This window comes from Tauraco erythrolophus, chromosome 6 (assembly GCF_009769465.1).
Source record: "Tauraco erythrolophus isolate bTauEry1 chromosome 6, bTauEry1.pri, whole genome shotgun sequence".
NCBI lineage: Eukaryota > Metazoa > Chordata > Aves > Musophagiformes > Musophagidae > Tauraco > Tauraco erythrolophus.
Window position 1 is genome coordinate 25,645,554 of NC_141470.1, and position 26,955 is coordinate 25,672,508.

A 26,955-nucleotide genomic window follows, 5' to 3' on the forward strand; every position below is an offset into this window, starting at 1 on the left:
TCTGTAGAACATGAAGTGCCATCAGTGCAGTCCCAAGGAGTTAACCCTGTTCTGACCATTGAAAGCTTTTAAGGTTTCCTTCAGGATTAAGGCCACATCATTGTCCTACTCACAATGGAGATTTGTCTCCTCCATTTCTACAAATCAAGGTGATTCCAGGCATGCCCAACAGCCCTTACTTCCATCCCTAAAAACAGTCTTGCTTCCAAATGGATGAGTCCTGTCACTTCTGTTAATTTTAAGCGTATTCAGGAGTTATGATCTTGTTTGCAAACAGTCTGAATCAGTCTTAGAAACTCTGAAACCTGAACTTTTCTGAGCATTCTACCATTGGTGATACAACCTCCTATCTGTTGCTATAGCATCAAGATGAATGCAGGATCCAAGATAATACACATTTTAGCAACACAGGAATTGAGAGGCATTAGTTCAGTCACATTCTTACTTCCTTTGGTTGCAGTCACTGCAGTTTAATTTTTTTCTTTACAAAATTTTAAAATACCTGGATTTTGGCCATAACTTGAGTTTTCACAATCATGATTTTCATCTGTTTTGCAAACATCTGTGCTTACATGAACCTAAAGAGTCACTAAACAACTTAGTTTTCTAACTATAGGATTCCTTGATATAAAGGAATATCGTCTTGATATCATCTGCACCTTGAGACCAAAATCATATATAAACTTAATTCAGGGGAAAGTACCTGAGAAAGCATCTCATCAACATGTTTTGACACAGGTCTCCAGCTGAGAAGTAACAAAACCTAAAATATATTCATGGCTTTCCTTTTTCAGAACTAAGCCATTCTACTCCAGAATGTAAATCCACAGGTAGTATCTCAAAGTGAGTATTCTGCTGGTTGCAAATTGACCACAATGACCATTATGACAAATGGCTGAGCCAAGGGAACGGCAAGTTGTAACTGCAATCAACAGCACTTTTAAAGTTTCTATTTGTTGTTTAAAACCAAACAGGAGAAAAACTGTCTTTTGGCTGAGGATAAGAGCACCTGAAAGACGGTCAAAGAACACTTTAATAAATGAAGATTAAGGGCTCTCATCCCCTTAATCTCCCCCCACGCAAAAGTGTTGCAGGTCAGAAGGAATGACAGAAGATTCCTGCACATGTGTATCAAGCAGGAGCTTCTTCAGGCACAAAAAGGCAGGCAGTATACAACCCATTTCACAATAAGTATTTTATCTGCATCACAGATTGCTTAGAAATTGTACCATACAGATAACGAAGAAACGGTGGCTGCCTAGGAGAGCTTCCTGTTGTAAACTAACTGCAGCTGTCCCCTTGTGTATCATCTGCTACTCACTGTCAAATGTTAATAGCCTCCATCACTTGAGCTACAGATAAAATAGGACAACCAAAAATTATAGGCACATTAACAGAGAGAAAGAGGTCTAGATACCCTAAAATATAGAAAAGGATGGGAGGGAATATACAAATTCCATTATCTTGTTTCTGTCACTTTTCCTTGTTCACGCTTAAAAGAAGAAAAAGTCATGTAGAGGCACACATGCTGGATATCTTTCCAATAAACACATCAGGCAGTCTCCAGAGTATAAATGGGCTGTTACTCCGTTTCACCCGTAGAGCTAAACAAAAAGGCCAGCTGCTTATGGATTTGACTCACTGAACTCAAAATGCTGCAGTGAGTCATATGTTCCCTACACTCACTGTGGGGTTGTCATAGTAATGATTTCTCCCTGTCATTTTTCACTTTACCACCTGACTCCACGGGATGGATTGTGCTTAGCTCAGCATGGGTAAGTATATATATAAGGCAAGGAAACAGCATTGCAACTTCTGCTTTTCCCCTCACTCTCTTAGAAAGCATTCCTCCATTCAAACAGCAGCCTATTAGAATAGCGTTACAGTTCCTAAAAGAAGTGATGCAGTTACTATAGGCACATCAGCTGGCTCAAAGCAAAAGAGAAAACCCAATTTACAGGACCACAATCAGTTCATACAGCCTCAAGGAAGGTAAAATATCTAATTTATACTCAGGTATGTTCTTACACACTCCAAAGTATAAGTGACTTGCTACTTGCCTTGAGGCATAAGCTCATGATTCTCTTTAGTCTTCTGTAGGAGGCATATCAACTTCACAAACTGCTGAGGATGGTGGTAACTGGTACAGTTGCACCCTCACTGTGGTTCAGAGCCTTGCATTAGGTCACTTGTTAACTAAAACGAAAAGAGTGATACAGGGTCGCTATATTTTCTAGTATCATGTTTTTATTTACGCCTACAGAAAGACTTAGAAGCAGAACATGGACGATTTCTTGCAGAAGCTGCAGTCACAGTGTTAGCCCTTTCAGCAGTTTAATATGCTGACCTTGTCAGACTTTTCCTGTCTTAGCCCTTAACTTTCTCATCTTGGAATTGCGCAGACTAAAGCTACTCATCGTAAAGTATGTACTGTGGGCACAGTCGTTCTTCAGAAAAAAGGAACTTCAGGTAGGTTTGCCTCGAGCCAGTTTTTGACTGAACGAAAGCACTTAACCAATGCAAATTCTCTCAGTGATCAGCAGCACGCAATTATCCTGTGGGTTTCCACATGTGAAGCTGTCTAACACCAAAGTAAGTTCCACAGTGAGGGCTTGCTCTTCACATTTTTTTTTTATTTTAGATGGAGCTTTTACTATGGAACTCAAAAAAGTCTTATCTGTTCATTTAAAATAAATAAATAAATTAAGCATTACATTTTCTCTCACTCGTTCTGCTTGCTTTAAACTGAAAAAGTTGTGAAACTCCTGTATCAGAGAAGAAAACATCAGGGCGAAGTTAGAGAAACATAAGGAAAATTAGTTTAGCTACCGAAAGACAGTCATACATTTCAGGAAAAGAAAGGGCCTTCTGGGTCATATAGCTTATATCCCTAGACAACAGGATGGTTCCTGCATGGTCTCTAATGTGTTTTCATTGATTTATTTTTTTTTTTTTAAGACTCCAGAGAGACAGCATCTCATCAAATCACTCATGATAAATTCCTCTTTGTGCACTTAATTTACTGCGGAGCTGGAAACTGTTTCTTAGTGTCTGCAAACTTTCCCTTCATTTACTACATTATCTAATTAAAATAATTTAAATAAAGTTCCTTTCTTTTCTGATAGTAAAGTATGTTCTGACTTCAATACTGCAGTGGAAGCCGCACTGAGTAGCTTTCATGTTTCTCACATGAGAGCATTTGTGATCTGAAGTTCATGCTGTAGTTTGACACAATAAACAGTACTTCGGCACATTCTTTTCAGAAGGACGAGCAATCACAGACTTACCTATTCAAGCATATTACTGAACACATTCCCCTCAAAGTTACTTATTTAATTTTACATAACCATTTTCAAAATATTAGTTTGGAGTTTTCCTGTTATCCTCATTAAAAAATGTTTCCCTCAATACCAAATGTTACAGACAAGCAAGATTTAAGAGTCTAAAGGCAGTACCAAAAGCCAGACATTTTCAGATTTGGCTGTTCTGAAAGATTCAGAAGCTGCACATCAGCAGTTTACTCCACAAGTGATCACTGGTTCATAAACTGAAAACTACAGTTTCATAGTCATCTGCATAGTCACCTACAGTCAGCAATTAACTGAGGAACATCTGAGGAACTTGAAGGTGCACAAGTCCATGGGACTTGATGAGATCCATCTGCAGGTCCTGAAGGAACTGGCGGATGAAGTTGCCAAGCCACTGGCCATTGTATTTGAGAAGTCGTGGCAGTCTGGCGAGGTCCCCGATGACTGGAAGAGAGGGAACATAACCCCCATTTTTAAAAAGGGGAACAAGGAGGACCCGGGCAATTACAGGCCGGTCAGCCTCACCTCTGTGCCTGGCAAGGTCATGGAGCAGATTCTCCTGGGAACCATGCTAAGGCACATGGAGAGCAAGGAGGTGGTGGTTGACAGCCAACATGGCTTCACCAAAGGCAGATCGTGCCTGACCAACTTGGTGGCCTTTTATGATGGGGTGACAGCATCGGTGGACAAGGGTCGACCAATGGATATCATCTACCTGGACTTGTGCAAAGCTTTTGACACTGTCCCGCACAACATTCTTCTCTCTAAACTAGAGAGGCATGGGTTTGATGGATGGACCACTCAGTGGATAAGGAATTGGCTCAATGGCCGCACTCAGAGAGTAGTGGTCAACGGCTCGATGTCCAAGTGGAGACTGGTCACGAGTGGTGTCCCTCAGGGGTCCGTGTTGGGCCCGGCCCTCTTCAACATCTTTGTCGGTGACGTGGACAGTGGCATGGAGTGCACCCTCAGCAAGTTCGCTGATGACACCAAGCTGTGTGGTGCTGTCGACACGCTGGAAGGGAGGGATGCCATCCAGAGGGACCTCGACAGGCTGGAGAGGTGGGCCCGTGTCAACCTCATGAAGTTCAACCAGGCCAAATGCAAGGTCCTACATCTGGGTCGTGGCAATCCCAGGCACAAATACAGACTGGGTGGTGAATGGATCGAGAGCAGCCCTGAGGAGAAGGACTTGGGAGTACTGGTGGACGAGAAGCTCAATATGAGCCAGCAATGTGCTCTTGCGGCCCAGAAGGCCAACCGCATCCTGGGCTGCATCAAGAGAAGCGTGGCCAGCAGGTCGAGAGAGGTGATTCTTCCCCTCTACTCTGCCCTCGTGAGACCTCACTTGGAGTACTGCGTCCAGTTCTGGAGCCCCCAACATAAGAAGGACATGGACCAGTTGGAGAGGGTCCAGAGGAGGGCCACGAAGATGATAAGAGGGCTGGAGCACCTTTCCTATGAGGACAGGCTGAAAGAGTTGGGGCTGTTCAGCCTGGAGAAGAGGAGGCTCCGGGGTGACCTTATAGCGGTCTTCCAGTACCTCAAGGGGGCCTACAGGAAAGATGGGGAGAGGCTGTTCAGGAGAGCCTGTTGTGATAGGACAAAGGGTAATGGTTTTAAAATAGAGGGAGGTAGATTCAGGTTGGATATTAGGAAAAAGTTTTTTACCATGAGAGTTGTAGAACACTGGAACAGGTTGCCCAGAGGGGTGGTGGATGCTCCATCCCTGGAGACGTTCAAGGCCAGGTTGGATGAGGCCCTGAGCAACCTGATCTAGTTGGAGATATCCCTGTTCCTTGCAGGGGGGTTGGACTAGATGACCTTTGAAGGTCCCTTCCAGCCCTAACCATTCTATGATTCTATGATTGATTCTAGTATAATGATGACAGCTATTATTAATAATAGTACAAGAAGTGGGAAAAACAGAAAACTGTCATTAGCAGGTTAAAGTCATCTATTCAGACAGTAAAGCACAACTCAGTTTTACACTTAAGCACACATTGGAAATTTAGAGATGGTGTAACATTTAGATGTCTATATATGAAATTATTGTTGCATAAAGACAATAAATCAGGTTTTACAACCCATCAGAATTTAAAAATCAACTGTTATTAATAAATTTAAAAAGCACAGAAATTGATAATATGCAGAAAGTCTAGGGGGAAAAAAAAAGGAACGGAAAAGCATAAGAAGAGCAAATAACACTGAATTATTCACACTTATGAACGTCAGACTGAGTTGGTTATATTAGACTAAGCTTTCCTAACTCACAATATAAAAATCTTTGCCTCTAGCTATTAAATCAGGAGATACTATCTGCACGCTTTGGAGAAGTTTCCTGCAATTCTAGTAGCATAGTTCTTAGAATTACGAGAATCTTCCAAGATGACTAATGTTCTGTGGATCCAGATGTCCAATATTATACATCATAATATAGACAGCAACTAGAGACAGACTTTATTCAAAGTCTTCAGGGATAGAAAGAAAAACACACATGCAAATATACAGTTGACCACTTTGGTGCTTGAAAAAAATACCTCAGTTGCCTCTAAGAAAACTTACTTAGAAAAGATTAAAGTATCAACCTGCTTCTTAAGCCAGACTTGAGAGAGGAGATGGGGCATCTGCCGCTCCTTCCAGGGCAGATGAGTGCTGCGGTCATTTTGCAGCACGCTTGAATGACTCTTGGTGTTCCCAATGGAAAGGATGAAGTGTCCCAAACCATTTTGTATGATGTAACCACCCTCAAAGTGGATACGCTATCACTGCACAAGGTAATTTGAACACCAGATTAAAGTACAGCCGGGGAGAAAACATCAGTTCCACTCCTAAGACTAGGAAACTCAAATGTGAGAGGGAAAATTACTCAACACTGACACGGACTTTGTGGTTTGTTCTGAGATGTGCTTACAGCAGGTAGCAGTGTCTGAGGCAAATAGTTTAAACTACAGCTTCGTATTTTTGCTTACGAAGGACTTCAACTCTTTGGTCACATACTTCAAGCACTACTGTAAACTTAATACCTGAAAAACACACATACTGCACACACAAACAGTCTTCGAAACATTCTGACAGAATCAGAGGGAAAAGCAAGTCAACTTGTAGGTGTGCACTTACTGTACTTCAGCATACGAGTCACACAGGTTTCTTTAACTCCCTGTTGCATAAGCGACTTTCACCCAGTTTTGAAAATGTAACCTACTTTTGTTTGCAGGCTTCACAGAACATTGCAGTTTGCATCTTTGTAGCCCCCAGTGCAAAGTGTTCCTTCTCTGTTGACTGAAATTAATACAATAAACACGGAACTATTACTTTTTCTTTGCTTCCTGCATTATTCAAACATCATAATTGAAACCTTACAAAGTCTGGCAAGCTATTAGACTCAGACACAATAAATGATGACCCAAAATGCTTTTGAGACATAATCCCCTGAAGATAAGGATTCCACATAACGCCCCGCAGTCCAAATTTCAGCATTAATTACTTTTGTCATTGTGACAGGCATTATGAATCTCAGTTAATTATACTAGGAATGTCTGTAAACAGAGTAACAGCTCAAAGGAAATGCATCTTTTTCATAAAATTTGCCATCCATTTTTGATGCCGAAACACAGGATCTGGTTGTGGAACTAAGTTAAATTTATTCAGAAAATTCGTTATATAATATTGCCTCCACTAGTTAATATGTTTAAAAGACTGGCTTGTAACAGACTTTCGTGAAAAAGTGACCTGTCTGATTGACAGCAAGGAATACTGGTATCTTAATAAGCATATGGCCACCAGTCCTACAGGAACTGAGGAACAACACTGACAGTATTTATCAGCTTCAAGGTTGGCAAAACAACACAGTTTCTCTTTGAGAAAGGATGCAAGTCTGAAACTCCTTCTGCTGGAACACAAGCACAGCAATCACTCTGAGGAACAGAAAATGAAGATTTATTCATACTGGTATATTTGGAAGTCCTTCCATAGTAAAAGCACATGATGGGCTAAGACTGTTCAAATAAACATTTACAATGATTTCAGAAATTTGTTATTGTCTCAAACCATGCAATCGGCACATAATATTTTGTCTTGGACAAACATTTCAAGATTTGACTCCTTAGAACAAGCAGAGAATTTTTTTTTTCCAAACTGAATAACTTAAGTACAGTTACTTATTTATTAATCCTCACAACAAATGTTTACTTCAGTAAGTATTTTGATTAGGTCTCATTTTAATTTATTTATTAACTAACTCAGCTAACTGATTTTGGGAGTTAGGTAAACCTTTTCCAAGCATTGTGCCAGAACTTTATGATAAATCGTAAACACACAAGTCCATTCCAAACAATGGAAACCGCATTAACATTTACAATCGTATTAGACAAAATCACAAACTCTGAGATAAAACATTAGATGCCCTAGATGGATACAAAATGATGAAGCATAAGGTTCACTGAGGTTCAGTGCTATCTAAATGAGACAAAGATCAGGTGCCTAAGATCCAAACTGCAAAACGCCAGAAATGACAGAACAGATTCAGATTAATCTCCTTATTGTGATTTACTTAATACACATCCTGACTGTGCAAACCATGGTTGTGTTCCACTATCCACGGAGACATCACTGCTAGGTTTTAGAGGTCCAGAACATACTGAAAATAGTCAACTTTAAACTGACTGTTGCCTTAAACTGTTCAGACTTAAGTGATACCAGACAGTGCACCAGCAAACTGCCAGTCCTCTTGCACATATAAATCAGACTCAAGACAAGGAGTTCACTACAGTTCTATCTTAATTTATTTTAAATTTCTTCTACTGTGCAATATCTTTCCCTCATTTCCTCCGTCTTTAGGCAGGAAATACACAATATCGAATAATGGCTAGTAGTCAACCTGAGAGTAAACTAAATTAATTTTGCCTTCGTTAAAACAAAACCCAAAGGCCATTTCTAAGAAATTTACTTTCTCATTTTTTTGATACTAATATAAAATAAAACTACTCAGACCTTTTCAGGTGATGACCAAGATTTCAGTTTCTGTGATAATGTTATTGTTTCTATAATGCAAATGGAATAAAATCTCCTGGGTAGGAATCAGATGACATAGGGAACTTTAGAACAAAATAAAAGCTTTGTGAAATTTTTACATTAAATCTCAATAGCACTGGCCAGTGGCATCTGGTTATCATCAAGTTTCTCCTATCTTCTGCAAAAATTAGACTGTTCCTATATGTCAAAAAGTTCCTAGCAGATTGCTTATTTGTATAAAACAATGTATTATTGATCAAAGTCAGTGACTGTTGCCAAAATAACACTTCCAAGTGATGCAAAACAATTGTATTAGGTTAGCATCAGAAAAAACCCTGAACATCTTTTCTTAAAAGTGAAGAATCTGATCACTTTCTGTAATTCATAACAAGCATTAAGATTTTGTCTCTTTTGAAAGTTAGAAAATTTACAGTTTGATTAATTTTTTTTAATTAGTATTAACTTTGGGGAACTATCTTCTGGATACTGAGGGAATATCAGAATTAATTTTCTGAAGCTTTTAATTTCAGTATGTAAAAAAACTCTCTAATTTTTTCTCTGGAACATTTCAAGGATTTCCTAAAGCATTTTAAAATCCTTTCTATAAGAAAGGTCAGGATTTTTCCATGGAAAATAAACAAAAACCCCACTCTGCATGTAAGATCTTTGGGGAGGCAATATGTAATAATATAGTTCCAGCATAAACACAGAAACAAGTCTGTCTAGAATCTACCCTGAAATTCCCGCAGGGTGCTTGTTGGCCATATTTACATGATTTGATGTGCAAAGACCGAATACATGTTTGGACAGGATTTGGTCTTTTTGCTCATAAAAGATGAAATAGTACACCAGTACAAAGAGATATATACATGTAAACCTCTAAGCCCCTCACATGGCTATTAAGAACTTAATTGAAAAAAAAGAGAGCAAGTCTGCAAACAAAGATGGGAGTAAAAGATACTAACAGAGCCTGCCTACCTTTTTTTTCAGTCGATAAGGATGACAATCAATGCTTATTCATCTGGTTTCTTTCTCAGTGCAGAAAGTATAAAACTCTACATCTCAGGAATATACCTTTATACCTTAAGTTGCAAGCACAGCAGACTAAGAAACTGCAGAGAAGTACACTGATTCTGTAAATTATAACGAGTCTTGCTTTGTGAACCTGAAAACACCCCAAAAAAGTGTACATCTCAAACCAGAAACCTCTTTCCAACAATTTCTTCTCCAAAGATGTCCTATTAATCCCTGGCTGCTGTCAAGAAGGATTCTCTCTGATTTGCTACTGTTTACTTTTTCCACAAATATTTTACAAGCAGCTGAGACAACCCATTGAGCAGGCTTACTCATCAAGATTTTCAAGTACCAAAGATCAAACTTCTAGACCCTGAGCTTAAGCTCTCTCAAAAGCAGAATTGTATTGGCTGTGCCTCAGTGACAAGAAATATGTATGTAAAACAGGACACAAAAAAAAATATCAGGTAAAGAAAAATATACTTTTGTTGCGTTTAGTGTTTGCAACACTGAAGTATATTTTTCTTAATCAGGGCCACTTAATTTACTTGTATGAAAAATACAAATGAAACACCATAATTCTGATTACATAGTCTTTTCAATGCTCAATACATACTTACGAAATATGGTGAGTGTAGTCTTAAACCACCATTAGTAAAGACAGCAATCAGGTTTTAGGAAAGTTCTGAATAGGGCGAATCTAGGTTATCGTTTATATTTATTAAATATAAATAACAATACTTTAATTACAGGTCAAGAAAACCTCCTCACTGAATAACTAAATATTGCTGCAGATCAAAGCATTTCCTTACCGCTAGGATCTGTTGGGACCACTGTCTGAAAAGACTCAAAATTCCACATTCTTATAGTCCTACCATGGATACTAATAATTTTGAATGTCAATGATCATTACAGACTTGGTTGCTCAAGCCTCTGTAGTCTCTCCACATCTTAAGGCTACATATATCTCCAAAATTGTTACGTGAAGAGCACCAGAGAACAAAGTATAAAGTGTTTTAGGAATCCTGGCAGGGTGAGGGGGAATGATGGTTTTGGTTCTGGGGGTTTGTGGAGGGTTTTTTTTTGCATTTAGTCTGACAGTCAGATTAGCCTGAGGCAATTCCTATGTCTGTAGTATGTCACAGTGTATTGCAGTATATTTTTGCAATATATCTCCTTCTATGGTCTTGCCAGTTTCTCACCTTTATCACTGGTATTTAGTTTCCAGATAAGACAAATTTAAAAAAAAAAATAGAGCTTAAAGGATTTTTTTTTTTGTCAGTCTGTCATTAGGCTTTAATTTACTTTTATTGCTCTCTACATCACTTGAAAATCCATTTAAAATTTCTATTAGTCTTCATATCACTTTAAAAACCCTTAAAATTTTATCTGATTAATAATTATCTTTGCATCTCCAGACCACTATCAGTCACCTTTGTTATCACTATACTCCACTTCCAATATGGCAAATGTTATGGATCAAAGAGGGAACCATCTACACTGACTTCATATAATGAGTATGGAAGGGTTTTAAAAAAACTACTTTCTTCTAATATATTTCTTTAAATTAGTTCCTTTGTCTCTCCTATTCCACTGATTCTTGCATTTTCATACAGCTAATTTTATACTAATGAACTTGCCCTGTAAGATCAGCTGCTGCCCTTAAGCTGTTTTTCCCAGCCTCTAATGGTGTGCTCACAATAGGTTTATCTTTTCTCCACCTTTTCTTAGGGACTTGGAAATACTTTATTATGAGAGTTGTTTCAATGTCTAAACTATTTTTGGCATATATGACACATTGAAGAAAGCCAAAGCCTGAACCTCGTTAGGAGAATAAATCCAAAGAAGAATAGAATGACTTTTCAGGAACGATGAAAAGCTTTTCTCATTTAAGAGCATAGACGACGCATCATTAAGGCCTCTGGTCAGGTAGAGCGCAGTGCATACACAAAAGGTTTCATTGTAGAGATCACTTTAATGACACTGTCAATATGAAGGTGGGAAGAAATTTAGTGAAGCACAGAGGTTGAGACAGAAATATGATTCAGATTACACAATTAAGGAAGGCCAGTCTCAGAGCCTAGCTTTTAAAACTCAACAGCCTAGTATTTTCTCTGAATAGTTTGCTTGTCATATTATACTAGCATCACATGCTGGTTTTGGCTGGGATAGAGTTAATTTCATAGTAGCCAGTGTGGGGCTGTATTTTGTATTTGTACTGGAAACAGTGTTGATGATACAGAGATGTTCTCCTTACCGCTGACCAGTGCTTACACAGAGCCAAGGCCTTTTCTGCTTCTCACATCACTCCTTTGTTACACTTGTTTGTAACGTTATGTACAAGTAACCATTACGCATGATGGAGCCCTGCTTTCCTGGAGATGGCTGAACACCTGCCTGCAGATGGGACATAGTGAACAAACTCCTTGTTCTGCTTTGCTTGCACGTGTGGCTTTGCTTTACCTATTAAACTCAAGCAAGTTTGCAGATGACACCAAGTTGTGTGGTGTTGTGGACACGCTGGAGGGAAGGGATGCCATCCAGAGGGACCTCGACAGGCTGGAGAGATGGGCCAGTAAGAACCTCATGAAGTTCAACAAGGCCAAGTGCAAGGTCCTGCACGTGGGTCGGGGCAATCCCAAGCACAAGTACAGGCTGGGTGGAGAATGGATTGAGAGCAGCCCTGAGGAAAAGGACTTGGGAGCGCTGGTGGATGAGAAGCTCAACACGAGCCAGCAATGTGCGCTGGCAGCCCAGAAAGCCAACCGTATCCTGGGCTGTATCAAAAGAAGTGTGGCCAGCAGGTCGAGGGAAGTGATTCTGCCCCTCTACTCAGCTCTTGTGAGACCCCACCTAGAATACTGTGTTCAGCTCTGGAGTCCCCAACATAAGAAGGACATGGAGCTACTGGAATGAGTCCAGAGGAGGGCCACGAAGATGATCAGAGGGCTGGAGCACCTCTGCTATGATGACAGGCTGAGAGAGTTGGGGCTGTTCAGCCTGGAGAAGAGAAGGCTCCGGGGTGATCTTATAGCAGCTTTCCAGTACCTAAAGGGGGCCTACAGGAAAGCTGAAGAGGGACTTTTTAAAAGGGCATGTAGTGGTAGGACAAGAGGAAATGGCTTTAAACTGAAAGAGGGCAGATTTAGATTAGATATAAGGAAGAAATTTTTTACATTGAGGGTGGTGAGGCAGTGGATCAGGTTGCCCAGAGAAGTTGTGTATGCCCCATCTCTGGAAGTGTTCAAGGCCAGGTTGGATGAGGCTTTGGGCAACCCGGTGTAGTGGAGGATTTCTCTGCCCATGGCAGGGGAGTTGGAACTAGATGATCTTTAAGGTCGCTTCCAACCCTAACCATTCTATGATTCTATGAAACTGTCTTTATCTCAACCCATGAGTTTTCTCACTTTTACTCTTCCAATTCTCACCTCCATTCCACCTGTGGAGAGTGGGCAAGCAGCTGTATGGGGCTCAGTTGCTGGCTGGGGTTAAATCATGACACATCACTAAATTCACTAACACAGTGCAATGGTCCTCCCCTTCAGCAGACATTTAGTTTCAAATGATAATTTAGTTTTCTGGAATTAAAGACAGGCTTTTCAGGAAACACCACATAGAAGTCTACAGATTTTCTATTTTGAAAGCTAGCAGAGTTTCTAATAAATCAATATGATCTTGTTATAAACTGTTAAATTTTATTTCCACCCAACGCAAGTTCAGCCATTAGAAACAAGCATTATTTGTTAGAGAAAATAGCCTTCTCAACAAAATTTTCTTTTGTCACATATGAAATTTACATTTTTAAGTAGATAAAAGCTTTTAGAATAAATCACCAATGGGGAAACTATGGTTTTTGAAGAGTGTTAGGGATTCACAAAAAATAACCTGTAATTTGCAGTTATAAAAACATATTGTCCATGATGGGATTATAATTTCTTTTATTAAGTAACAAAGTGTAGAGGTATCAAAGATTAGTCCATAAATAAAACCCAACCTTTGTCTTGGGAGAACAAAGGCTATTATCAGCTCATGGAAAAACACTTTAGTCACTAACTAAAAGCTTTTTACTCACCTGTCAGACAATACACAAAAGGCTAACTTGTTCTCAAATCTCTCCTTTAGTATTCAAACAAGCAAAGTCACACAACAGCTGAAGTGTTGCCAAAGGACTGGTTGCAATTCAAAGACTTTGAGTACTAAAGCAATATTCCAAAGTGGTACTGAGCAGCTCTTCCATGAGCTCTCCTTCCAATGAAACAAGGCAGGCACTCCTACTTTCAAAATCCACTCTTATTTCAATTAGCAGTAATGCACATTTTCAACTTTTTTCAGTGGTCTATCTTACATCCTGCAAAGGTAGATTATAGAAACATAATGTATGACATTGGTTAATAACGATCTTTGGGGTACCATTTAGAAAGAATCCACATACTTTAATTTACAAATCAAACCCCATCTCTATCTGTGGTATCTGATCAAACTTCTTGAAGCTGAACAGTTTACTCATCCTTTATTTAAATAGCTGTCAAAAGCAACATAGAAGCATGTCATCACCCCAAAATGTAAAATTACTCAGGTTCTTACCTCTAACACGCTATTTAACTGGAATCAAAATGTCTCTCGCACTCAGGAACAGCAGGAAAGTCCCTTAAATAACATCTGAATACCTATCTGGCTTAATTCCTCCTGCTTCAATTGCGTTTTCACTGCACAAGTTAAAATATCAGGAACTGGTACATAATTCAAATGAAATCAATTGAGCAAGAATTAACCATTTCTGGAAAACTGAGCCAGGTCACTCTTGGCTAGTCACGCAGACTATTTGTATCTGAAATCATCATGTTGAGAAACTTACTCTGAACAAGCCAGTGGAAAGATGTACACAAAAGCCGTACAGGATTTGAGCTAGCTTGCACTTTTCAGACTTAATAAATTAATACATGATTTTCTGATGCTAACAATAATATTGTGTGAATATTAAGCTTGTTGGCAGAACTCAGGATTTTGTGATGCCAACAGTAACACTGTGCCTGGGTAACATGGTATTCTAAGTTCAGATCATCAGTAAAACTGTCAATAAGGAGTATAACAAACTTTGCAGTCCTTAGATTTCTTCTTTTTCACAACTACTTCAAGCAATTTCTAAGGACTTCTCATTAAGATTACAAAAAAATATTATTCTTCCTACATACTCCTTGCTCCATATATTATACTGTTTTTTTATATTGTGTTCTCAGTGATCAATGGGAAGATAAAGATATGAAAGAGCGTGCCATGCTTCCAGCAGACAATGTAGTGAGCATTTTGGGGCAGCAAGCTCCTGTCTCTCCAGATAGCCTCTGAAGATTAGATGCTACTGTAGTGACAAGAAAGCTACTGTTTATCATCAGAAATCTATAGGCCCAGTTGGAGAGAGGAAGTTTTGGAAGCCTTTGCATTTCTGGTTCCATTTTGAGCAAGTTAAAAAGGATAAAATAGCCGTAAGCAGCTGAAAAGTGACAGACACGTAGCTTGTAAGGTATCACCATGCAGAGATCAGAACAACACTAAGTGCAGCCAGGAGTCTGGATGACTTGTAAGATGAAACAGAGTGCTTTGAAAGTGGGCACTTCTGCTCAACACTTAATTCTTGGCTATTTTTTAAGGTTCTTTTGGCTCAACATAAAATGGAAAGCTAAAAGTTCGGTTTTGCGTGCGGATCTGGTTTCCCAGAAAATCAGAACTTCAGAGTTGGAACTTAAGTTCTAAGTGAGTTACAGTAGTTCACACAGCAAGTTAAGGCATTGGACTGAGTGGTGCCAGACACAATAAAAGAAAAGCTCACTAAATGCTTTCCTCATATTTTTGGTTTAAATTTTTCCTAGTTGAGGTGCAGGTTTACTTTTTTCTTTTCCTCAGTTATTCCTCTGTTAAAAACTGACATTCTTAAACTGAGGACAGAGATCTTTTCACGTTACATTTACCTCCATAGCTCTTCTCTCACTTCTTCTCTTCAAAAGGAAGAAAACAAAAAAAACAAACATGAAAAACAATCCTGTTTTGAGTCTCAACTTGAACTCTCATAGCATCTTTTCTACCTTTCTCTCATAGCAAAAGCAGTATTTCAATAGTTTGTTTTATGCTCAAGCTGCTTTCCTTTATTTCAGTGATTCTGTTGCTGAAGTTTAACCAGACTTATCTTTATACGTCTTTCAACGTGACATATCGTCATGACTTTCAATTGATGGTTTTAATTAATAGAAGCGTTTATATACTTTAACCATTTAAAATCCTGTGGCAGATCAGTGTGTCGGGTCTCTGCAGACATTTTTTTCCTTAGCCACTATGTCGCAATCTTAAATTGCACTCAAATTTGGAAAGATTTCAAATAACCAGTAAGCTTTGACTACATAAGTCCCTACTCTCTTCTTTTGTTAACTTAAAACATGTCACATTCAATGGAAAGGTTTTGTTACTGAATAATAGTAGGAAAGAAAGTCTTAAAAAACTTTATGTGTACATGGTAAACTTCAATATTCCGAGTTCTTAAGCTAGAGAGCATAAAATATTTTGTTCCTGCAATTCTGTAGAGGTAAGAAAAAAAAAATATTTCTCTCACAAGAAATATTTCACTAAGTTTGGTTTCAACCCAGTACAGAAATAGTAACAGTGGAATTATGTTTGAACTAATTAATCATAGAATGGTTAGAGTTGGAAGGAACTTCAAAGATCATCTAGTTCCAACCCCCCTGCCATGGGCAGAGACACCCTCCACTACACCAGGTTGCCCAATAGACCTGATCACAGAATCACTGAGGTTGGAAGGGCCCTCTGGAGGTCACTTGTACCCTCACAGTAAAGTTTTCCCTTGTTCTGGCAGAGCCTCCTGTATTTCAGTTTGTGCCCATCACCTCTTACACTGTCACTGCACACTAATGAAAAGAATCTATCCACACATCAGCTATACATATTTTAAAAATGTATGACAAGCATTAGGGTTTTTACAGAAATTGAGTAGTAATGGTGCCGGTGCTTCAGCCTACGGATTATTTATAACAACTTCAACATATTTGAAAACGTGCTCCTCCATGTCATTTTCAACTGAAACCAGGCTACAATATTTTAAGTTTGAAAACAAAGGTAAAGATGATTTAAAAAACTACATTTCCAAGATCATTTCTATCTTCTTTACAAAGATCCTCGATATTTCTGCAGACTCTGCAGTGTTCTTTAAAGGGACTCTGTGCTCCTGAAAGTCAGAAATCTACAGAAACTAATCACAGCAGTCAGTAGACAAAATAGCCTACCAATGCTTAGAGATTATAGCCATAAACTCTCAGTCTCATTTACTGGATTCAGCTTCAAATCAGTATTTGAACACATTTTTTTCAGAAAAAAAGGTTGAGTCCCCATCAACTGCACCCATAAGTCTACTGAACACTGTATCAGCATATATATACCCATTTATCTAATTATTTACAATTATTTGCACACTATTAACTTGGCAGAACCTAAGAAAATTAGTGCTAACGCCCTGATCTTACACCTTTATAGCTGAATTTCTCATGACCTGTTCAGAGGAACACAAAGCATGGCCAGAGGGGTGGTCAGCACACCAGGGAGCAGCGTTCAGTTGGCAAACCATCACACTGAAATATGAACTTTTGAAACAACAAACAAAAAAATTACACTATAAAAGCTTATTTGTCAGCTCTTTAATGCTCACCTGGTGTGAATTTGCCATGGTTTCAAGCCATTTCTGAAAAACTATTAGGATAAATACTGGTGTTGACTGCTCTGTTGCTTGTTTGTGTTTTCAGTTTGAGTAGCAAAAAGCAGTGTTCTCCCAGCTCATATTTCCACTGATTTCTTTCAATATGTGACCTTTATCATTCCACTAGAAGGACACAGACAGCAGCAGCAGCAATGTTCAAAATCAGATACTTGAACTAGTTCTTTTTTTCTGCTCCCTCAAGCACTATGCTCTCCAAATTGAATAACCTAAAATTATAATTTTAACCTTGTTGATTAAGTCAAATAGTTCAAATCATCTCAACATCAGTCACATGTATGAAGAGGTCATCAAGAAGATGGAACCAAACTCTTCAAAAGGATGCATGGCAGAAATACAAGTCAGTAAGCACAATGTGAAGCAAGAGAGACTCTGACTGGATACAAGAAAATGAAAAACTCTCCCTCCGTGAGTGCACTCAGTTGCCTAAGGTACAGTCTACAACCTTGGAGGTTTTTAAACCTGACTGAAAAAAACCTTGAACAACCTGGTCTGACCATGTCTGACCAGCAGCACATTGGACTAGAGACTGAAATTTATATACTCTCAGTACATCTCTGACACACAGAAAAGGAGCATGGGAAAGCAATAATACAAATAACTGTATTTTTGAAGTATTCTGATACCCAAAATACCAATAAGTCTTGTGAGAGTCTCCTAAATACCTAGGAACCCTAGCTCACCAAAATCAAATCTGGACATGAGTGACTTAAGAGGTTCACACATGCTGTTTGTGCTGGAAAAGAGTTCAGGAGAAGTTGAAACTTAGACTAACTACTTGATGAACCAAATGCAGAGCAGCCTCAGCTAGCACTGTTCAGTGGCATAACACAGCAAAAATGGGACACACAGCTGTGTCACTCGTATCCATATTTATAGCTTTCCGGTATTCTCCATATAATTTAGTAATCACTATTCTGATTCCCAGATAGAATTACTTGTCCAGAAAGCAATAGGTGCCTTGATACAATATACTCAATCTATATTATTTTTCTTGTTCCTACAGCAGCTGGCATATAGTCCCATCAGCTGCAAAATCATCATGCAGAGTATTTTACTTGACAGATGAGCCCTTCACATGGAAATGGTGGAATTATAGTGTTTCCTATTCCTTTACTCTTTCCCCTCCCATTTATGAACAAGGCCTAATTCGCTCTTCATTTTCAAGAGTCTTGATGTGAAAACTTAAAATAGCTTACATAAAAAATATTTAGGAGTAAGAAAAATTTAGCCTAGAACTTCAGAATGTAGTATAAATACTCTATTACCCATCAAAGCTTATCTCCAATTAAAGAAGAGGAAAATATTTATACACGTATTGAAAAAATAGATATAAATAGCTTTAAGATTGCTTAGGTAGCTAAAACAAAAAGTAACATAAAAACAGTTCTAGTAAGGACCCTATGAAGCATTACCATTACACTATGGTAAAATTACATATCATCTAGCACAGAAGAGCTGTAGATTAAGCAAATTACTTCCACTTCAGTCTGCAACCCTGTACTTCAGATACTATGAATTACAAATCAAAATTACAAGTTAGAATTTGGTTTAAAAAAGTAAAAGCCACACAAAAATCTGGGAGACTCAACCTTTCTGCTGGCAATTGAGAACGGGAGTTTCACAGTTGAGTTTAGGAACTGGTACTTAATGCCATCATAACTCTACTACAAAATAACAAATCTAAAAACTAAAAAGGTGTCAGTAGCTCTGATAGACAAGCATACCAATATCTTACCCAACAGATATTCCAATACACTTATTTTTCTGAATTCACAAGTCTAAACTGCATCTTCAAATAGTTTGGTATTACTACAGCATCTAATTGCCAACTTGCCAATTTACATCATTATATGGAAAAGATGTAAATGACTTATGATCACCAGGTCAGGTCAAGTCCGTTTAACTATCAGACAACATGATACTGTTCAATCACTGTGATTTGGGTCATGAAAGAACATCTCTCATACTACTTACCTTGAACTCTAAATCAGATACAACATGATCTCTTTCAGTATACATGTTACTAAGTTTCCCACAGCATATGTAATATTCTGAATCCAATTATTTCAGAATTTCTAAAACAATTTCATTACATATTTTTTTCTTGTGAGCTCCCCAGGCCAAAAGCTGGATAGGAACTGCATTTAATTATTATGAGTGAGTAGATATTCTTTCAGAGATAAGAGATGCTACCGGAATTAAACTAATATTTCTTACTCTAAAGTAATGCGGTTTAGTTACTTTCCATGGTATATTTCCTCTTTTTAAAATAAGAAGGGAAATTTAATAGAAATACAATAATAATAATACAATAGAAACAAGATCTCAGAGAAATGCCCCTTTCTAATCAGAATGGATTCACTCAACTGGCCATTCAGTGCACTTAGAGTCAGATTAGATTTTCCTTTGTTCAGTCCATAGGCTACTGGTTTTGCCATGCCAGTGCAGATGCCCAGTGAGAGACAGGCGCTCCATTGCCACCATCCACTTCTTCACGAGTCAAAGCATTGTTTTCTCATTTTTTCATTTCTCTGTAACTTCTGCAGTTTTGACTGTTACTTTTCTGTATGCAAAAGTTTTAGAATTATTTAACTTTTGTGAAGTCAATGATGTCACAATGATCTAGTGTGACAGAACTCAATGGTGAACTTGCGTCTTGACTTTGGCTTACTCTTCAGCAGTTTAACGTAGTTCAAGTCCACCTTCAGTATGATGACCAGGAGACAGGGATACCCTAGTATGAATATTGTTCCATGTTGAACTCGCTTTACAAGGGTTTAACTATGACTATTCTGAATGCTACAGAAGGAAATGGTGATATCTTCCTCTCTTGGGAAAGATCTATTGCATATTCATACCAGTTAAGAATATAAATGTTTTTTCGTGCATATGCTAAAGGATTTTCAATATGGCCTTTAAGTTCAGGTGTTCTGTCTTTTGCCTCCACTCTCTCTCCTCCTCCTTACATATCCATGTCTGTTGGATTTCATCATCTTATCTTTACTTCTCTTCTTTGAGGGCTCCTTCTGCTCAAGACTTATCTGCCTCTCTGAAAACGTTAGTCAAAATAGACAAAAGACAACATTGCATTAAAATTCTGTACAAACAGATCACCTTGTTAGAGACCATATAAATTGTCACTCTGAGGTGGACGCTATCAAAGTCACCTGCACTTCAAATGGAGGGCAGTTGAGGCTGATTTTCCAACAAGACATTTGAAATACAGGAGGTGTCAACACATTTGCCTGTGTGTGGAACAGATAAAATTTGAGTCAAATGTAGCACTATCACTAGAAAAGATAACTGCACTACAAAATACTATTATCACTTGAACAACAAGTATGTCTTAGCAATATCCTCATTAAAATCAATGAAAGATACACTCCCTGCTTTCTCTCTCTCTACAATACACACTCTTGCACTTTGTTTCGTACACTTAATATGCACTCAGTTTCACTGTCCTACCTTCATAATCAATCACTAAACAACTGCTTCTAATGTAAATCATAGCATAGTATCAAGAAAAAAAATCCAGTCATCAAAGTAAATTTTAAGCAGACAAGAGGTATAGGTACCTACTGTATCCCTTAATAATACTTTCAATTTACTTATTTTAGTGTAGATGTTGCTTCTTCAGTTTCTCCTGGTTAGTATCCAGGCCAAAATGCAATAGCTCAAATTCTGAATTTTTCACTTTCTAACAAATACTCTTTACTAATTAAATATATTTTGAAAAAGATAAACATGAAATATATTCAGGATCTGACTCAGTATAGAGATCTGAGGAAAAAAAATAATCCCTGAAGCAGTAGGAGCTCAGATGTCTCTCTTACAATGACGTGGACAAGCAGGTTAAGCACTGCTTAATAAAAAAAATAAATACAGATTTTATTCCTTTACATATGCTCTATCTTGCTACTACTGTAGATCATTAAAATTCATCAGGCTTAAAGTAGCTATCAGAATTATCATTCTGAAAACTCTAACTATGCATTGCACTGGATTCTGTAAATTCTTCTTAATATCTAATTTCATTGTCTTTGGGAGAAACAATTTTTACAAATTCTAAGAAGTATGGCCTCCTGACTGACTATAGCAGCCCATTTACCGAGATATATAATACAAGTTTTAGACTTCAGATTTTTCATTGAATTAAAAGTGGCTTAGTTATGGGATGCCTTTCAGTTACACAGTATGGAAGGGAACAGGAAATTCGGTCATTAAGTGACTCCACGAGATGCTATATGGCCTGTTCCAGACTACACATTACTTTGTACTATAGATAAACTCACATCTCACTCCTTAACGGACAATCAAGTCTTAAAGAAAAAAAATTATTCTCCTTTTCCCAATCAGCTTTCCCTTCACTTTAGATATTTTGATTTAAAATAGTTGTACCTTTGTACTTTACCTATTTACATATTCACAAATATCCATTTTTTCAGGTTGGCTAACATTATGTGACCTATATTGGGAAATATATCCTTGAATTAAAAACATATGAATTAATCTCTTGCAAGAGCAAGCCGTCAGCACCTTTTTCCCTTTGAAAAACTTGTGCTGCATTTTAAACTCCAGTAAGTAAAGCTCTGAATATGAAAAATGCAATAATAGTTACCTAGAGGGACTAGGATTGAAATGTCCAGGCTAGTTTTAATCAATGTATTTATTAAACTTCAGCACATAGTATCATCTCCTATTGTGGGAGGGAGAGGAAATCTCATTACTTTGTCAATGCTATTTAAATGAGTTTTACTTTACAAGGAAACAACAAATGCTTGCTCTTTCTGTGCTTGAAGTCTACTCATATTCAGCAAACTATGCAGCTCTGAAATTTACTATACATTTTTTATCATAATTATTAGCCTAAAGAGAAATCATGCAGTGTTTCTGGCTATTCTCACAGCATTAGTAACCATCATTGACATAACTATCTCGGCAAGATTCAATATAAAATGAGAACAAAATATTACTCTATTGAACAATTATTTCTTCTCATTCTGGATCAGGTATGTAGGCTATAGATTACATTGTTATTTTAAAAGTCAAGAGACTACTGTTGTTCAAGTTAAATTGAAAAAACAAAATCATGATTTCCTTAAACTTGGAAGACTTACGGAATTCAGATACAAATGAGACCATCAAAGCTTGAACCATTCTTTGTCAGTGACTGTAGGAAAAGAGATATCCATGTTGATCACATGGAAACAAACAGCCTAGTAAAAGCTTTATTTTAGAGATCACAGGGTAAAGTTAGCAGGACAAGAAGCTTAATGATAATGTACATTTCCCCCACTCCCATCCCATGCATATTTAATACATGGATGCAATCATTACAGTAAATTGTGCAAGAGCATGACGATTATTTCCAGTTCAAAAGACAGAGCAGAAGCTGTTGTTTCTCAGACATACCTTCTGATAATGTAACGAATGCTGCATTTCTATTATTTTTAGTCCCCACTGCCATAAACAATTGTCTCTAAAAAAATACGCTACTTCATGCGAGTGTAACAAGACTTGTTCACTGGCGGAACTATCCCATTTGTTGGGCTGCACATACACCATATTACTGAAGATGATAGATAAGGATCCTGGACATGGATTAGAAACTTACAGCGCAATTACAAAACTGCAGATAGGATTGCAAGAAGGCTTTTTACATGTAGGAATTAACTGCTCCATTAGGACAAAACAATCCTTTCAGCGAGGGTAGGGACAGGGGAAGAAAAGTCACTGTTGTTGTTTTTTATGGTCCTCCTCAGGTTGATCCAAAGTGAGTTGATGCAGTTCCCTTCCTCCTCCCAATAACTAAATCACTTTTGTAACCAAACAACTTGTCACTTGCTGACTTTATGTTATACTTACTTCTAATTAAATCCCACATATAGGTACTTTCTGTCAAAAATGGTGTGAATTCTATCAAGCATTTTGTACATCAATGTATAGAAAAACATTCTGATTTTTGTCACTATTAAACCTTCTTATTAGTTACGTTCCTGCAACTGAGCTGTCTAACATGGTGCTTTTGTCCTATGATTTTGCATTACAGTGTCTTTTCGTTTCCCCTATAATACTTCTATTTATGCAAACATACAAATATCTTCTTATTCCTTAAATCCATCATCAAGCTACCTGGTTTACGTAACCAAGTAATCCCAACACTTCTAAGGCTCATCCATTGTGCAGTTGCTCTACCCACTCACTATCTGTATTTACTGTGTTTAGCTTCACAGTACCAGCAGCTATCCCACAGCCAGCTCGGCACGGCTTTCCTCTTTCTCAGTGTGCCGATATCCACCAGCTGCAGTAGACCACAGTTCTCAAATTCTTTCTACATGGATCTATTTACAGAATCAAGGCCAATGATTAAAAAGATTTGAGACACAAAAATCCTCGTATCACTCACTGGACAATCAGGACAGTAACTAAAATAAGTGATGGAACACAAGAGGATTTCTTAACACCCCACCACCATCACCAAAAGCACAAATCATTTGAAAAAGGGTTTAGCTGTATAAAGACACGAGAACGAGCTGACACAGTTACATTAGATATAGATCACTTATTCAAGGCACTAATGTTGTCAGAATCGTTCACTATGAGTGGTTCATTGCTTCAAATTTCCCCCTACAATTTCAGTCAGTTCCTCAATGATCAAGTTAAATGGTATGCAATAAATATGAAGTATAGTAGGTAAGGTCTGTAGGTATAACTGTTCTAGAGTAACGATAGAGGTACTTTTTGCCTTTAAATAATTTTAAGGAGTTTTCCTAATGTTTATGTGCTCTGTAACAAAATTATTTGACTCTCAGATGGAATTACTTACTAGTACATAAATTTAATAAAATTCTGTCCCCTTCTGACATACCAACTATACAAAGAGGCTACTGATTAATCTATTAAGGCTTTTATATTGGCATTGCTTTTCATTGCAGTCCAGAGTGGCTCAAAACACTTTATGAGCTCTCACAGCTCAAACTGACCTCAAACATAGGGATACATTCTTCATTTCAGGATTGATCACTGTGTCAGTTCATCATTTCATAAAACGTTACCATAAGTTGTTCCTTTTCGAATTAAGACAACTTTTACTGAGCATTTTTTTCCTGGTAGTCAAAGCATGTTCAGAAGTGAGATATTTTGTCTCACTTCATCCTCATGTTCAGTAAAGTAAAATTGTGTTAATCTAAAAAAAGAAATACAGCGGCTTCAGTCTTCATCTAGTTCCTATGATCTTTTCCAAGTCTTGATTCAATCTATATAGCCCCTGACTACACTTCGTAACAGCCCTGAGGCTATTCTATGTTTTACCAAGACAGTTATTTTCCTTAAGAAAAAACAGCACAGTGCTGACCCATGCTCACCCTGGAGTCCAATTTTTTTTTAATTCTGTCCAAGCCCCATGTTCCATAATAGCTTTCCATTTGAAAACATGACAGATAACCACAATTGTTAAGAACCAATTTTAGCACAGCTGGTAAGCATCTCCAGTTTAACAGAAAAGTATTCAGCATTTATGCAACACTTTTTCAAGCAAAAGATCTCCAGAAACGACAAGCGTTTATCTTTAACCCTTTTTTAAGTGGGGTTTTCCAAACTCATTACTAAGTGAGTACCACTGTTCTTTTGACTAATATATTAAATAGACTATGTGCATTTGGGAAGCCAGCAAGAACTACTTATGTGTCACTAATGTCCCCATCAACTTTAACAGTCCATATACTCTACTAAGCCACAGTGATGTAAAAAAGAGCAACTTTACTCAGACCAGTTTCTCAAAGCACCAATTTAGTGATAGAATTGAAGCAGAATATAGAACTCATTACCGATATTTGACAAGTAGGCAAGTAAGAGATTAGGGATATTTTCAAAAGATATCAGAAAGATATAAAAGGTCTTCCCTAGAATATTATTGGCTGTGTTTCCAAAGACATTTCCATCATAATTGATAGCTATGCAGATTTCCATTTCTCACCACAGTTAGTCATATTGAAAATACCATCATTACTGGTTCAGTAGAACTTAGACTGAGGAAATAAATTCATTTCACGGATGTTAGTCAGAATTCATGACCAAGCTGTCCCAAATCCCAATTCTGGACTGGAAATAAAGATATCTGTTGCTTATAACAAGCTTTGTACCAGCCCCACATCGTTCATAAGAAAAGCATCAGATTGTCCTTAATTTTTGATTTTGGCATTTTCTTTAAAGATTTACACTGTAATGAAGAGTCAGTGTTCAAAAATATCATCATTTGGTAAAGGTATTAATGAACAATAATGGATTAGTTCCTGAAATATCTCTGCTAAGTCAGTGGTAGATTTAACATAAATCTCAATACAATCTATTTTCATTTACAACACCATACATATTTCAGTGCATTCAGTAATTATAAAGCAATATTCAAGCCCTCTGTCCCTCATGATAAATTGCACTGTTTCTCTTTGCTGTTTAGCTGACCAAAACCTTTCCAAAACAGGTCTTCAGTTAGCAGCTAAAAAAAAAAAAGCAGTGTTGGATAAGCATGCTAATATTTGGCCAGCTCAATGTTCATCCAAATATTCCTGCCAGGAAGAAATTTTTTCCTGGAAGGTCACAGCAAACTGTCTTAGAACATCAAATAAAATTTAATAGAAAATTCTACATTAAGCTATGGATTTGCAAAATTAACCTCCATTCCATCCTTCTATGTGTAAACAGAAGAATTTTGTGCAGTGTCTTCTTTAATGAAATATACTAAAGAATCTTCATTAATTTCTTCAATTTTAAGCTCTTTCATTTACTTTAATTTTAATTTCTTTAATTACTTTAATGAAATGAATTAATGAGTCTTCCATCTATTCAGTATCCCAGCATGGGTTCACAAAGAGACAGGACAGAGTTCAGAAAGATAAATTACAAGGTCAGAGTCTTCAAAAAATAGCGTCAAAGACAATATTCCACAGATGTATCTAATTTTAATACTATTAAGTTTTGCCTAGCTCATCTTTTGCCTGAAAAATGCCTGATAGTATGGTCTTCATAAAAAGAAAAGAATAGTTAGACTAAGGAAAACAAAAATCTTGAAAAAGCTCACAATCCAGGAAAAATATCTGCATCTGCTGAATCATAAAACAGAGTTTATGATGTCAGTGGCTCAGAAGATTGAATTCCTCTTCTGAAGACATTTAATCATATTTTCAGATATGTGGGGGAACTTCCATAATAAAATAAAGGAGAAACTTTTTTTTTCTTTTCAAAATAGTATGTTCCAAACCTCTATGACCCCAGGCAAAGATACAAAACTATAGTGACTATGATTTCACGAAGAACATTACATAATATTACATCACTTACACACTAAAGCTAACAGAACTCATTTCAAGACTTTATATTGGCTACAAAGAATACACAAGTTCTCCCTCTTGCATGTTTTAACTTTAGAACTTAAGAAAAGAGCTATTTGATTCAAAAATAGGCATCTTCAGCTCCTACCTGTGTCAGCAGAAGCTACAGATGTCTCTGAATCTTGAATTAATTCTGATCAGAAGTTTAAAATATGCTTATTGACATCTAAGTTTTGTACAGTTTATATAAATTTACCCTTCAAGCAAGAGCCATAATACATGCAGTGATATAGGAAACAGATGTTTGCACATTAATGATATCACGACATCCTTTTTTATCTTCAGCGATACACAAACAGGTATCATTAGCACATAACACAAAGTATATTTATATATCATATGACAACAAAGGCAAATACATTTATATACTTTCAGTCCTTGGCACTGACATCAAATACTGTTTTTCTAAGTGAAATATGAACATTCTAATGTCTGTCATGTGATCTGACAAAAGACATTA